Source organism: Bacillus rossius, chromosome 10 (genome assembly GCF_032445375.1).
Source record: "Bacillus rossius redtenbacheri isolate Brsri chromosome 10, Brsri_v3, whole genome shotgun sequence".
In the NCBI taxonomy this organism is placed as follows: Eukaryota; Metazoa; Arthropoda; class Insecta; order Phasmatodea; family Bacillidae; genus Bacillus; species Bacillus rossius.
This window is the reverse complement of record NC_086337.1, coordinates 40,438,742-40,451,201: the sequence shown is the minus strand read 5'-3', so window position 1 is coordinate 40,451,201 and position 12,460 is coordinate 40,438,742.

Here is a 12,460-nt window from a genome sequence, read left to right as displayed (position 1 = left end):
TACAAGCATGAAGTTATTGTAGAACATTTTATTTGTTTGGTTTTCAAGCCACAGAAAAGATAACCTTGTTATTTCACTTTTGGCTTTTTTAATTTTGTTTTACCGTGCTTAATATGCGCAGCTAATACTGGAAAGCTATTCATACAACTGTTTGCAAATAGGCATTTTCAAAATCTTAAATTAAGTACTAAATTAAATTAAATTAAAAGATACATTTCATACTGACATCGCCGAAATTTTAGGTAATGATAGTACTGACCTCAAATTGATCAGTTTCTGAAGACTAAGAATTTAGATGATACTATTTTTGTAAGATTTGCTTACTTATTTAGAAATATTCACATTATTTGAATAAACCATATTTTATTGGAACTTACAGTACTCCTAAGTACCGAATTCTTGGTAATAGCTTACATCAGGGTTAAGCAGGACCATAAATGTTTTATTTCATACAATGAAACCCTCAGAAACTTAATTAAATCATTGGGATTATTAAATATGAACTTCTTTGAGTACACAAATACATAAACAAACGGCGCTGGTAGTAGATGAACCCATCATCAAAACTGATTTCAATGGGAACTTCGTATAAAATATACTATCTCTAAATCCGTCTCAATGATTGCAATTTTTTTTTTTCATTTGTATTTGGTGCTTGGTAAACGCCTAATATGTACCATTGCTTTAAATTGTTTCCAAATTTGTAAGTTAAGTTTAAATGATTTTTTGACGCGAAAAAGTCTAATAAATCGATGAACGCCGGCTGCACGCATGAAAAAGTGTCCCATTACGCCCATTGTACGCTTGCGCCGCATCTATCTCTCTTCCACTCGATTGGAACAACCATCGATTTGACTTTTTCGAGGCACATTAAACTTGAAACACTCCCATTCGTTTCCTACTTTTCCTATCATCGTCCTATCCTTAACAGAATAACACAGATTGGAAGAAGTTAAATAGCAAACATGTATAAAAGTTATAGTTAAAATAATCTCTTCGTTAAAGTAATAAACATATTTGAATTAATGAGTGCAAATTAAAGTAAATTCATCAATTAAATTGTAGATTTCATTTCACTCCTTCATTGTATCCATACAAAATAGTGATAATTCAATAAAAATGATTCAATTTTATTCATAAAAGTATGCAATCATTTCATCAACGTTTTGTTATGACGTTGTCACGTTAAACTATCGTCCGTAAACCGACTTTACAGACAACCAATTTTTTTTACAAATATGTAAAATAGACTGTTAAGTCAGAGACGTAGCTCAGTGGAAAAGTTCCGCGCGGGTTTTCCGCCGAGTGCACATCGTGTTCCGAGCGCGGCGCAGGTCACTCACGTGACAAACGGGGTAACGTCTCTGAAGTGAGACACCAGTTTTTGATTGTGTCACATATAGTGCAAAGTAAATATGTCAAACATTCGAGTAAATACGTTGCGTATAGTTTTTGCTAAACGTCCATCTGCCCTTGAAATCCACGAGTGGTTCGATACAGTTTTGAACCTAACGGAAGACCAAATCGAGGCGTTACAGCTTGACGGTCACCAAACCTGTATATTTTTTAAATTGGTTTCGTCTGGACCATGTGAAGCCGTTTTGCGTCGCACCAACGGACTGTCATCATTCGTCACTGCCGATCAAGAACGGATCAGCGTCACCATTGAACACGCCATTGACAACTTAAAAAATGGTGAGAATCCTAAACCTGCCTCTGGAAATAGAACGTCACAAAAATTCGTACAGAACTAGTCGGATACGGCCGTGCCGTAACTTTGCAAGACGAGGTTTGGGGCACGAAATACAAGTATCAAGTAAAGACGGGAGTTCGTGTTGCGAAAATGGAAATTAAAAAAAGACATTCCGTCATATGTAACTGTTGACGGGTATCGTGGTGTAGTTATATACCGAGGACAGCCGCGCACATGCAGCTACTGCCAGTCCACTGCGCACGAGCGCATAGCTTGCCCGAGCCTCCAGTAGAGAGACGCGCGTGCCACGCGCCGGTGGTTCGACCCGAACACGGCTGCAGACAGCTCACGTGAGTAGTTGGAAATAGGGGGTTCAAGCACAGGCGGAGGAGCCAGGAGCCCGCCATCTTGGATGACGTCATCGGCGGCCATCTTGGATGACGTCATCATGACCTTTGACCTTGACCTTTGACCTTTGACCTTGCTAATCTATGCCAATCTATGCTAATCCATATGCTAATCTATGCTAATCTGTATGCTAATCCATACTAATCCATATGTTAATCCATGCTAATCCATATGCTAATCCATGCTAATCCATATGCTAATCCATGCTAATCCATCCGCCATTTTGTATTTCTAGAAATTTCCACCAACTTCGAATCGTGACGTCACCGTTGCACATTTCGTCACGGCCGCCATCTTGGATTCGAATTTTTTTTTTCGAACTTTTGAAATTCGATGTAAACATCAACCACCATCTTGTTTCGTCTGCTGGTGGCCGCCATCTTGTTTTCATCTGCTGGTGGCTGCCATCTTGTTTCCGTCTGCTGGAGGCAGCCATCTTGTGACGTCATATAGTTCTGTTGGTCGCCACCAGATAGCAGCAGGGATTATTTTATTTTTTTTCTTTAACTAAAATAATTTCAGTGCCGAGGCTGGGATTCGATCCATGGGACGTGAAAACGTCCAGGATGTCGTGGTTACGAGGCGGATACCTTGACCACTAGACCACGAGACCAATTGGGATATGGTGGAATAAATAATCTATATATGCCACGTACTGACGTCAAGTTTTATGATAAAAGGGGGGAGGGTGTCTTTGCCTTCCCAAATGCATGAAATTCAAATTATTATTATACCATTGCCATCTTTAATTCCAGCACAGACTACCAGATGGCGCCAAATTCAAAATATTAGTTAGGGAGTCGGCAGGCAGGTGTCGCATGCCGCCATCTGGGTTCTCAAGTTGGCTGGTAGATGTCGCTAGTATCGCGCGCCAAATTCAAAAATTAGTTGCCAGAGGCGCCGCCATCTTGGTTCTCAAGTTGGCTGGTAGATGGCGCCACCGTCACCATATTTTAGTTCATACAATCGATACCAGATGACGCCACCATCGCCATCTTTAGTTCCTAGTGTTGCTACCAGAGTGTGCCACCGTCGCCATCTTTAATTCTTAAAGTTACCGCCGGAGCGCGCCACCATCGCCATCTTTAATTCCTAAAGTCGCTACCGGATGGCACCACTGTCGGCCATCTTTAATTCAAGGTATTGTCGCCGGATGGTGCCAAGTTTGAATTTAAAAACCTACAAGTGTTATGCAATGTGTAACCAGTCGAGATAAGTTTGGAACCTGTAGCCATATTATTATTATTTATTAATGTATGTTTATTAAATATGATAGAGTATTTATAAAATATTGGTGTTGTGTAGAGTCTCTCTCTCTTCTTCTCGTAGTGGCAGACAGTTGTAGCAATTGTAGTCAGTTTGGAACCACTATACTACATCTCGACACTACTTAGAAATTATGCCTCCACTATTTTACCCGGACTTGGCACCGGGCAAGCATGGAACCAGAGGAGTAATGCAAGGGAATGGCTTTTCATTTGTTTGTAACAAACAAACCATCCATCCGATTACATTATCCCAAGTGCCATGCCTGGCTGTGTTACCCCCCCACGAAGCTGAAAAATGAAAACAATTCCCATAAGAACACAAGGGGAGGGTAAATATGTGCAAACATTGAGGGAAAAATAACCATCGCTGAAACATACTTCCCAGCATTAATTACAACAAAAGATGACAGCAAAGAGGACGGGGAAGAGAAGGCCTAAATAAAAAATGTATAAATACATGTGATAAGCCTCCATTACCCAACGTAGCCATGGGGTAGCGTATGTATACCATCATCCTGGATAACTCTTTTGTTATCTGTCCAAGTAAGTGCTAGTTTGTTGGTGCACTCGGAATAGATATCATGGTGGTAGGAGCGTATAGATCGCACTTTTACACGCAATGTAGACTCCTGGTGTAGTGTACGTAGGTAGTCCTCAAAAGTGATTCGGTTTTTAATCACAGACCTTTGCACACCTTTGGCCTTCTTGGTTACAATGTCACTGCACTTTAGGGCGTACAGCTTAGCCCTCAAGCCGATAAATTCTGTCATGGGTCGGCCACAGCACTCATCTTTGAATTTCCCGATTACTTTAGAATTGGTCGCAGAGTGCAGGACATGGTTGGTAGGGTAACCACTCATGTCAAAGTGGTCTAACAGTGCATGGTCAGACTGCAAATCAGAGTAGAAATCATGAGTATCAATCTGATAAATAAAGCTGTCTGTATCCATGTAGGCTAGCTCAAGCCTATCATTATACCTGGGTTTCATCACATCATAATGGAAGTGGTACATCAAAGTCTTGGAGAGGTCAAGAACGGCAAATCCAACATATATTGGCTTGTCGAACATTATTTTCTCGTGCTGAAGGTGCACCAGTGCCAGACTCTGATCATAGACTGTGTAGTCTTTGAAGGTGGGGCGAGCCACAAGCTTGCGGAGGCGCTCTTCACAGCACACCAGCTCCATTACTTGCCTCTTACGTTTCGCCTCCATCAATTTCCCAAAAGTAGCATTATTAGCTAGTTTGAAAAAGTCTTTCTCAAAGTCGTTCTGTGCGGCTTGTCGTTTTCCAGTGTTCAATGCTATGTATGGCTGCAACCATGCTGACTGACGAAAATGTAGGACTCTATGGATATGAGTTAGGCGGAGACCGTGGGAAATTGCTTGTTTGAGGTTAATGTAATGGATAACGTAGTGGGATTTGTTGGAGAGAGTGGTGAGAAGTTTAGATTGGGTAGAATTGGGAGGACACTCATTCCTAGGAAGGAAGGGTAGATCCCGGTGGGACGGATGTAATTCTACTGGATACTCGACGTCACACTCCACAATGTAGCCAATATCACTATCATCAGGTATGCTGGTAAAATCAATGTTCGTATCATTGCTCCACTGAAAGTCACTGTGTGGTAGAGGGCAAGACATGGCCCAACCGTACAAATTGTTGGCATCTAGGTATGCAAGAGACGATGAAGGTTTGGTGGGGTTGTGTGTCTCAGGTGCATAGGCATTGTTTGCCACGCAGTGCCTTTTCATGCACTGTGCCACCCCACCTCGGATGCCTGACTCAACAAATAAATGCATGTCATAATCTGTGAGCAGGTCCAACCGAACTTGGGTAGTCTTGAGCATGGCATCAAAAGTAAATCCTGGTGCACTGACGTAATGCGCACAATCTAGACCATACGTGTCAAGACAAAGGCTGCGGAAGCTCTCGAAAACATCACATAAGATCAAAACATCTGACTTTAGGTATACATCGCTATACTCCCCCAATGTCGAGCAATGAAAGGCATCCCAGACGGTGTGTGCATGAACATAATCCTCATCGCTAATGGTAGAGTCGGTGAGAATGTTAAAGAAAGCCTCCTTGGGCGGTAGCTGTTGTTCGTCCAGACGTTCCCAGGAATCAATGTGATCATATGGGAATACTCCCTTCCGCATGACGAGCGACACACAGGTGGGATCGAAAAACTTCATGGTGGTGACAAACTGTGCTGGTGGTAGGTTATGTGCTAGTGTAGACAGGGAGCATGTCATGAATCTAAGTGTGTCAATGAACTGGACTGAGAACCTATCACCAAGCTTCTTCGAGAATGTTATCATTTTCTCTTCACTGTGTGGTATGATGAAGATCTCCTTAGTGTCATACCCAAGCTGCTTGACAATAAAGTGCTGGTCGTAGCCGAGATTATGGAAGAAGACTACTAGCTTCTTTGGTCTACGACGCAACATGTTACAGCCATTACAGGAAGGTCCAATGTAATTTCCTGTAAAATGATCATGATCCTTCACCCTATAGTTTGATGCAGTGAAGGGTTTGTGGCAGTAGCAGCATTGTGCTGCATGGTTGAAGGTAATGTACTGGGTCCGTGTCAGAGGTGTCATTGGGATGGAGGTAGCATATATATACTTCACTTTGTTCCCAATTTCAACTATATCCTCCATGAACCTACTCGCAGCATCCACACCTCGGTATATAATCGGTTCCTGTGGCAGGTTTGCTGTAAGGTGTGTGGGTATACGAGCATTGTCCACCTTGATGTATATACCATAGCTATATGGCTCATGCTTCTGGTACTTCTCTGTGTATGCTATATTGGGGTCATGCTGACATGAGTCCACCTTGGTTAGCATGGCCTCGAAGTCTGCATACACAACTATAGGCAGTTTACCCATGTGGTGGAAGTTGGTGAATTCCAGCCTGGGTGGGTTTCCATCCTTGTCTGGAAGCGGCATTTCAACACGCACAGGTGCATGAGGAACACAGTACCTCCTATGTTGTTCCAGGCACTGTTGTCCCGTCATTCCAGTCACTCGGAGTTGATCATCAAATGATTTGAAGCATCTCTTACATATATATATTCTTTCATTGTGATTGGTTACCTGAGACCGTATCAGCCGTGAAAAGTCCGTTATGAGGCAGTAGTGCTTGTGATCGACATCGGATATTAGCAGAAGATCGAAATGCTGCTGCTTCTCTTCATCAACAACCCGAATTGGGACCACCTTATTCTCTTCACCGAGAGTATAGACATTAACTGACACGGTTGGGTTGTGTCGCTCAAAGACATTAATCTGTTTGACTGGTGTAGGGAAATCAAGTCCGTCAAAGTTAAATTGTGTCTCCAGGTTCAGGTATCGTTGGTCAACTCGACACACATTAAATCCCCCAACAAACTTGGAGATAATGGCCCACTTGAAACATTCTTGATCTTCGTTCTGGGGATTAAGTACAGCATGTTTGATAGCAATCGATGGTGGCAGAGGCAGATACGAAGATGCACGCAGTGGGTCGAGCTTGCTGACACGAAGTTGTATGCACTTCACTGACGTCAGCGACCAGCCAGAACCTTTGCTCATGTACTCGTCCTCCTCCTTACAGATGTTCAAAATACTATTTCGAACAGCTATAGCAACATCATCTACATTGTATAGAGGGATGTTGGGGGTCTTGAAGGCACGCAGGTCTGCACTGTCGTCGAATGGTGCTGGTTTTGCATAATTGCACTCGAGCCACATATTAAATTTTACGGCCCCAGTTGCCTCTACTATCTCAGTTAGCTGCGCAACTATTCTATCCTCCATCGTCTCAAGATATGTACAGATATCCAATGAACGGTCGAAATTGTTCCCGGCTACGAAGGTGCGCAAACTACCACTGAATGCACGAGCCACTTCAACGAAATCATTATTATTATTAATATCTTCTGGCTCAATGGTTGATGTGGCCTGGGATGTTGAGGTATTAGGCAACACCATGGGTTGAACTGCTCTAGAAGTAGAGGCTTGCTGCTCATCACTCACAAGCATTGTGCACCGAGTCGGGAGAGCTGGAGTCGTCGCCGCAGACCCACGACATACCAAGCGGTGTGCTGCTAAATTGTCGCGCCGGGCAAAAACATTTCCGCACTTATCACAAAGAGCATTAACTGCTCGAGCCTGGTTTCCAGTACAGGAATCCTCATGCCTACGAGCATCGAAGGTCCTCGTAAACTGCCTGTAGCAGTACCGACAATGCTTGCTGCGAGATGTATGTGTGCCGGTACAGATCTTCAAATGGCGCTGTAGGTTACCCCAACGAGCAAATGTAGTGCCGCATTTCTCGCAGAGGTGCATTTCTAGGTTAGGTGCGTCTGCACACTGTCGTTCATGACGTAAGGCATTTTTCCAGGCCGTAAATAACTTCTTGCAAAAGCGACAACTAGGACCCATCGCGCCTACCCCTGAACTAACTGAAATATCAGCAGACGTGGATGATGATGATGATGATGATGCTATATCTCTTGCTATCAGCTCCGGATCCTGCAGAGAAGCCTCGATGCGGTTCGACGGAGAAGTAGATACCTACCAACGAAATACTAGTTAAAATACTATTTCGAAGAATAACCAGCAGTCACTTGCATAAAAACAGATGAAAGTGTATAAGCAGGACCACCAACTTGTTAAAAAAAATTTTATGTATTACTGAGAACTTGACAAAAAAAAATGTGTCAACAGTTTGAAGCTGTAATATTTCCTGTGTAAACATAAGCAGGTCACACTAGCTTTATAATAATTAATTGTACTGGTAGGAAATGTGTGTACTAGCCGACGAGACTCTAACAGACCGTCTACCGCTACGTGATACAGTGCTAGGTATCGTGCGTGAAAAAACTTTATTCATTAAGAATATATTTGTAATGAAATACGCAGCAAATGTAAATAACGAGTTAACAAAAATATAAATAATATTTATGATTTAATAAGGTATGGGACTCAGTAATATCGTGCGCGATGTAAGGAAATGGACTCGCAGTGCATATATAATTTCACGTAGCTCTGCGCTGGGTCAGAGCACTAATGGAAACCTTTCAGAAGGTATGTTGAAGCTCCCCCCCTCCCCCCACCACCACCTCTCTTACACCACTCTCTTCAGACAGGCGGCGCGCGCTTCATGACAGTCTGAGTCGTGTCCCGACATGTCTCGAGCACCCTATGCTGTCAGGGGAGCATTTACGTATAATGAAAGGAAGTAGCTCTGCTGTTTTATTGCTGGAATACTAGACATACTTACACTGATATTTAAAATAAAAACATAATCTATATAAATTAATGTATCGCTGCTCATAGCATAGTGTGCTGCCAACTATGCGTCCTTTTCCTGTATGTGGCCAGACACTTTAGGATATATGATTTCAGCATAAGTACAACAAGAAAAATATTACTTCCTAATGTGGTCCCTACATTGTTCCCAGGGTATCGTAAATGGTTTCATGGCTACAACTGCATGTGACACTACATAAAATAACAATCACAAGTGTAATACTTTTTACAAGTATGTGTAGGCTTCTGACTGTGGCGGACTGAAGGCTCGTGCCTGCAGTAGGACGTTAACACAGACTACGTATGCATCAGTTGAGACGTGATAAAATTACAGGTTACATCAGCTGAGGCGAGGTCAAAGACTTGTCCGTACCCTATACCATAGGACCGATGCCTGAGAGCAGCGGTATATATGTAAGCCGCTAGGATATTACAGTACATTATGTAGACGTCAACTACCACTCAAGTCAAAAATGTGTTTAATAAATACGAAAATAACTATTCTATGGTCAAAAATGTGTTTAATAAATACGAAAATAACTATTCTATGTGAAAATACACTAGTATGAAAATCCATATTACTCATGCTAGAGAATAAAACTGTGTAAGGACATGCACAATAAATTATAAAAACTAATAATGAGCCTACTAGTGTTACATTGGAAATAATTATTTAAAATAAATACATCTTAATTTGTGGCTTGTCAGAATAAATAAAGTCATCGGTCCCCCCGAGCATGTCTGGCATTTGGTTCAGTCAGGGAAAGAGGACTGAGCATGGTTGCTTACGAGATTATGGCTCGCAGACAATAATGCATGCGATACTAGAATTGCACTTGGACGTAACGTATACAGTAAATGTGACTATGAAAGATTTCAATATATAGACATAGTGAACAACTTTTTTTTTGTAATAACATAAAACTGGACGAGATGGGTATCGAACCGCGCACTCCAGACTACGGAGCGCCATGTCTACCAGATAGGAGCACAACACTGTAGCTACGAGTTGCAGAGGGGATCAATGTAAACAGTTTACAACTAACCTACAGACGTGTTAGGAATAAAGCATAAGCGTGCACGATTTGTGTTGGATTTCACCAGTGTGCTTCTACTTATTCTTGAGACGGTAATTCTCCGTAAAGTTTTTTAGATATTAGCCACCACGACACTCGTGATTTGATGTGTGTTGGTATATATCGTAACAAAACTAGTAGATACATGGTTTTTGCAAAAAGAGGAAATTAACTCTCGCTAATGAATTATTTTTAGGAAATATGTTTCAATTTTAAAATATCTGAATGCACCTGAATATATAAGCTAATATAGAATGCAGATCGATGCCTATAGTGTTATCGAAAGGTTGTAGATTTTTAGAGCCGAATAATCTGACTCATCGTAATGATTGCTAGACATTCAAAATGTTTTTAATTTTGAGTTAAATTTAAAATCTAGATGCTTGTTGACGCCACAGTACAGACGTTAACAATATAGATTATTTTTAACTACTGCTTTTGCTTCTTGTAAAATAAATAAGTAGTTGCAAACGAATTTAGTTATTACTATAAGCCGTTAATCTTCAGCCGCGAATAGTGTTACTTCACAACTAATGAAATGCACGAATGACAATACTTTAATATTAATGTGACATGGATCTGAACAATGCACTGTTATACTAATATTTCTTTTATAAACGGGGAGCGGGCATCTTACCTCAGCGGTGAACTGAAGACGTGGACTAGTGGACTGGTAGAACTCGATCATGAAGGCACGATACAAATGGTTGGAGTTGCGCTCGCTCGAGTATATAAAGGATTTCTGTGTGTGACGTCAGTGAGGTCATGGACGAGTCACTAGGGTGGGTTCACACCTGAACGTTCATTTGATGTGTTAGCTTTTAAAAAAAATCGAGTAAATTTATACTGGTTTCCAACACAGGTTCTAAAGATGATGACTGTTTATAAATATATATTTTTAAAAACATTAATTTTTTTTTATATGTTTAGTGGTTTAATTTTTAGTATTAATGCATACCAGTAGTTTCATACATTATAAACTAATGGTATGCATTATTGAACTTCCTTTAGACATGCGTATTACAAAATTAATTTCGGATTTGTTGGGTCTGTTCATTACGAAGGACCTCGCATGAAACCACCTTAAGACTGACCCGTCTCCCACAGGCAGTCAACAAAATTCCTTACCCCGGAAATACTTTTTCCGTCCGGTCGCTGGCCTGGCATGCTGCTCCGAACCGTTGACCTCAACCTGCGTTTCAAAGCATGCACTATTTGCTTTAGGGATTTTTACACGAATAAATATTAATTTGAAGTTATACACTTTGGGGGTTTACTTAAATTAAAGTCGAGAAATACATTCATTATTTTTATTACAAGAAAGTCGACATATACTCGTGCAACCACAGATTGCAAATAATAATAATATATTTTTAAAAACAAGCCATTTATAAAACTTTTAAAATTAAATTTCTCGAGTTACAAACATTGTAATTTTAAAACAAAAAATATTCCACTTCATAAGTAAACTGCGTATGGCTCAGAGCATACTGGTGGTACGTGGTTCATTGTATACAGTTGGCGCATGAGTCTTATTTAATATTTTAATAATTAGTTTCACGATTATGACGGAAACAATGTCATACAGTTGTACCAACTTTATTGTTGTGCAACACTTTCGTTTTTTTTTTTTTTTTTTCAAAAAAATGGTTCTCTTGCATGTATTTCATAGATGTCACGTGGTACTAACTACCGGGTTCGTACAGAGGCTTAAAACTATGTAGGTTACATTGCAGGTAGTTGCATGAAGCCCACCATACTTGATTACTTTCTTCCTCAATGGTGTGGTGAATAAGCCCGTCACACTGTTCCGTCCAACTGATAACCGCGCCGGTGCTACGCCGCAACTCACACTTCATTGACGCTTGTCCTGGACGCACACGTAACGTTTCGGTTGCTGATGCAGCCTTAAGTATGTCTAAGCTTGTGGGAAATTTACTGTCAGGTCGTATATGATATATAACACAGTTGACCTTACTACATGCTTGATTGCGTACATCTAGGTTGTCCTCGTCACAGTTCGACACCCAGTGATGACCAAAGTTGCAGACCTCCAGCTGGAACTGACCATCAGCTGTCACGAAGAACACACGACGGAATCCAGACGTTACCTCTGCATACTCAGCAGACGGATCAAAAGACATTTTGACCACAGTACACGGGTACTGGATGAGATCTATGATTCAACTAGCTTCTTCAGGATCGTTGTCCTCAAATTTATATCACAGTACAAAATTTCAATATGGCCGCTGGACATGTTATTAATTTGTCAACATTTAATTTTCAAAATATTATTTAACTGTAAAAATTAAATGCAATCATTAAATTAAAGATTTGTCTGTTATCAAAGAAACATGTACAGTATACTTAATGCTCTAAGATGTAGATGTTATATAGAATAAAATAATGTTTAGTTGGATGAAGAATATTTATAAATTGTATTTTATGATTTAATAAAATTTAAACAGTTGATATTAAGAGGTGTATCTTAATTTTTGTAACTTAGTTCTGTATCGGGTGCAGATGGAGAATGAGTGTTTAATTGAGTGTTGATTTTGAATATGAATGTCGAATTAAGTGTCGATTTTTGAAAAATGAGTGGAGAGTATTTATTTCCATACATTACAACATTTAAAGTATGATTATCGCACAGGAATTGTCTCATGTCATTTATGAAGTTGGGTAGTCTAAATATATTTGGTTATTCAATTG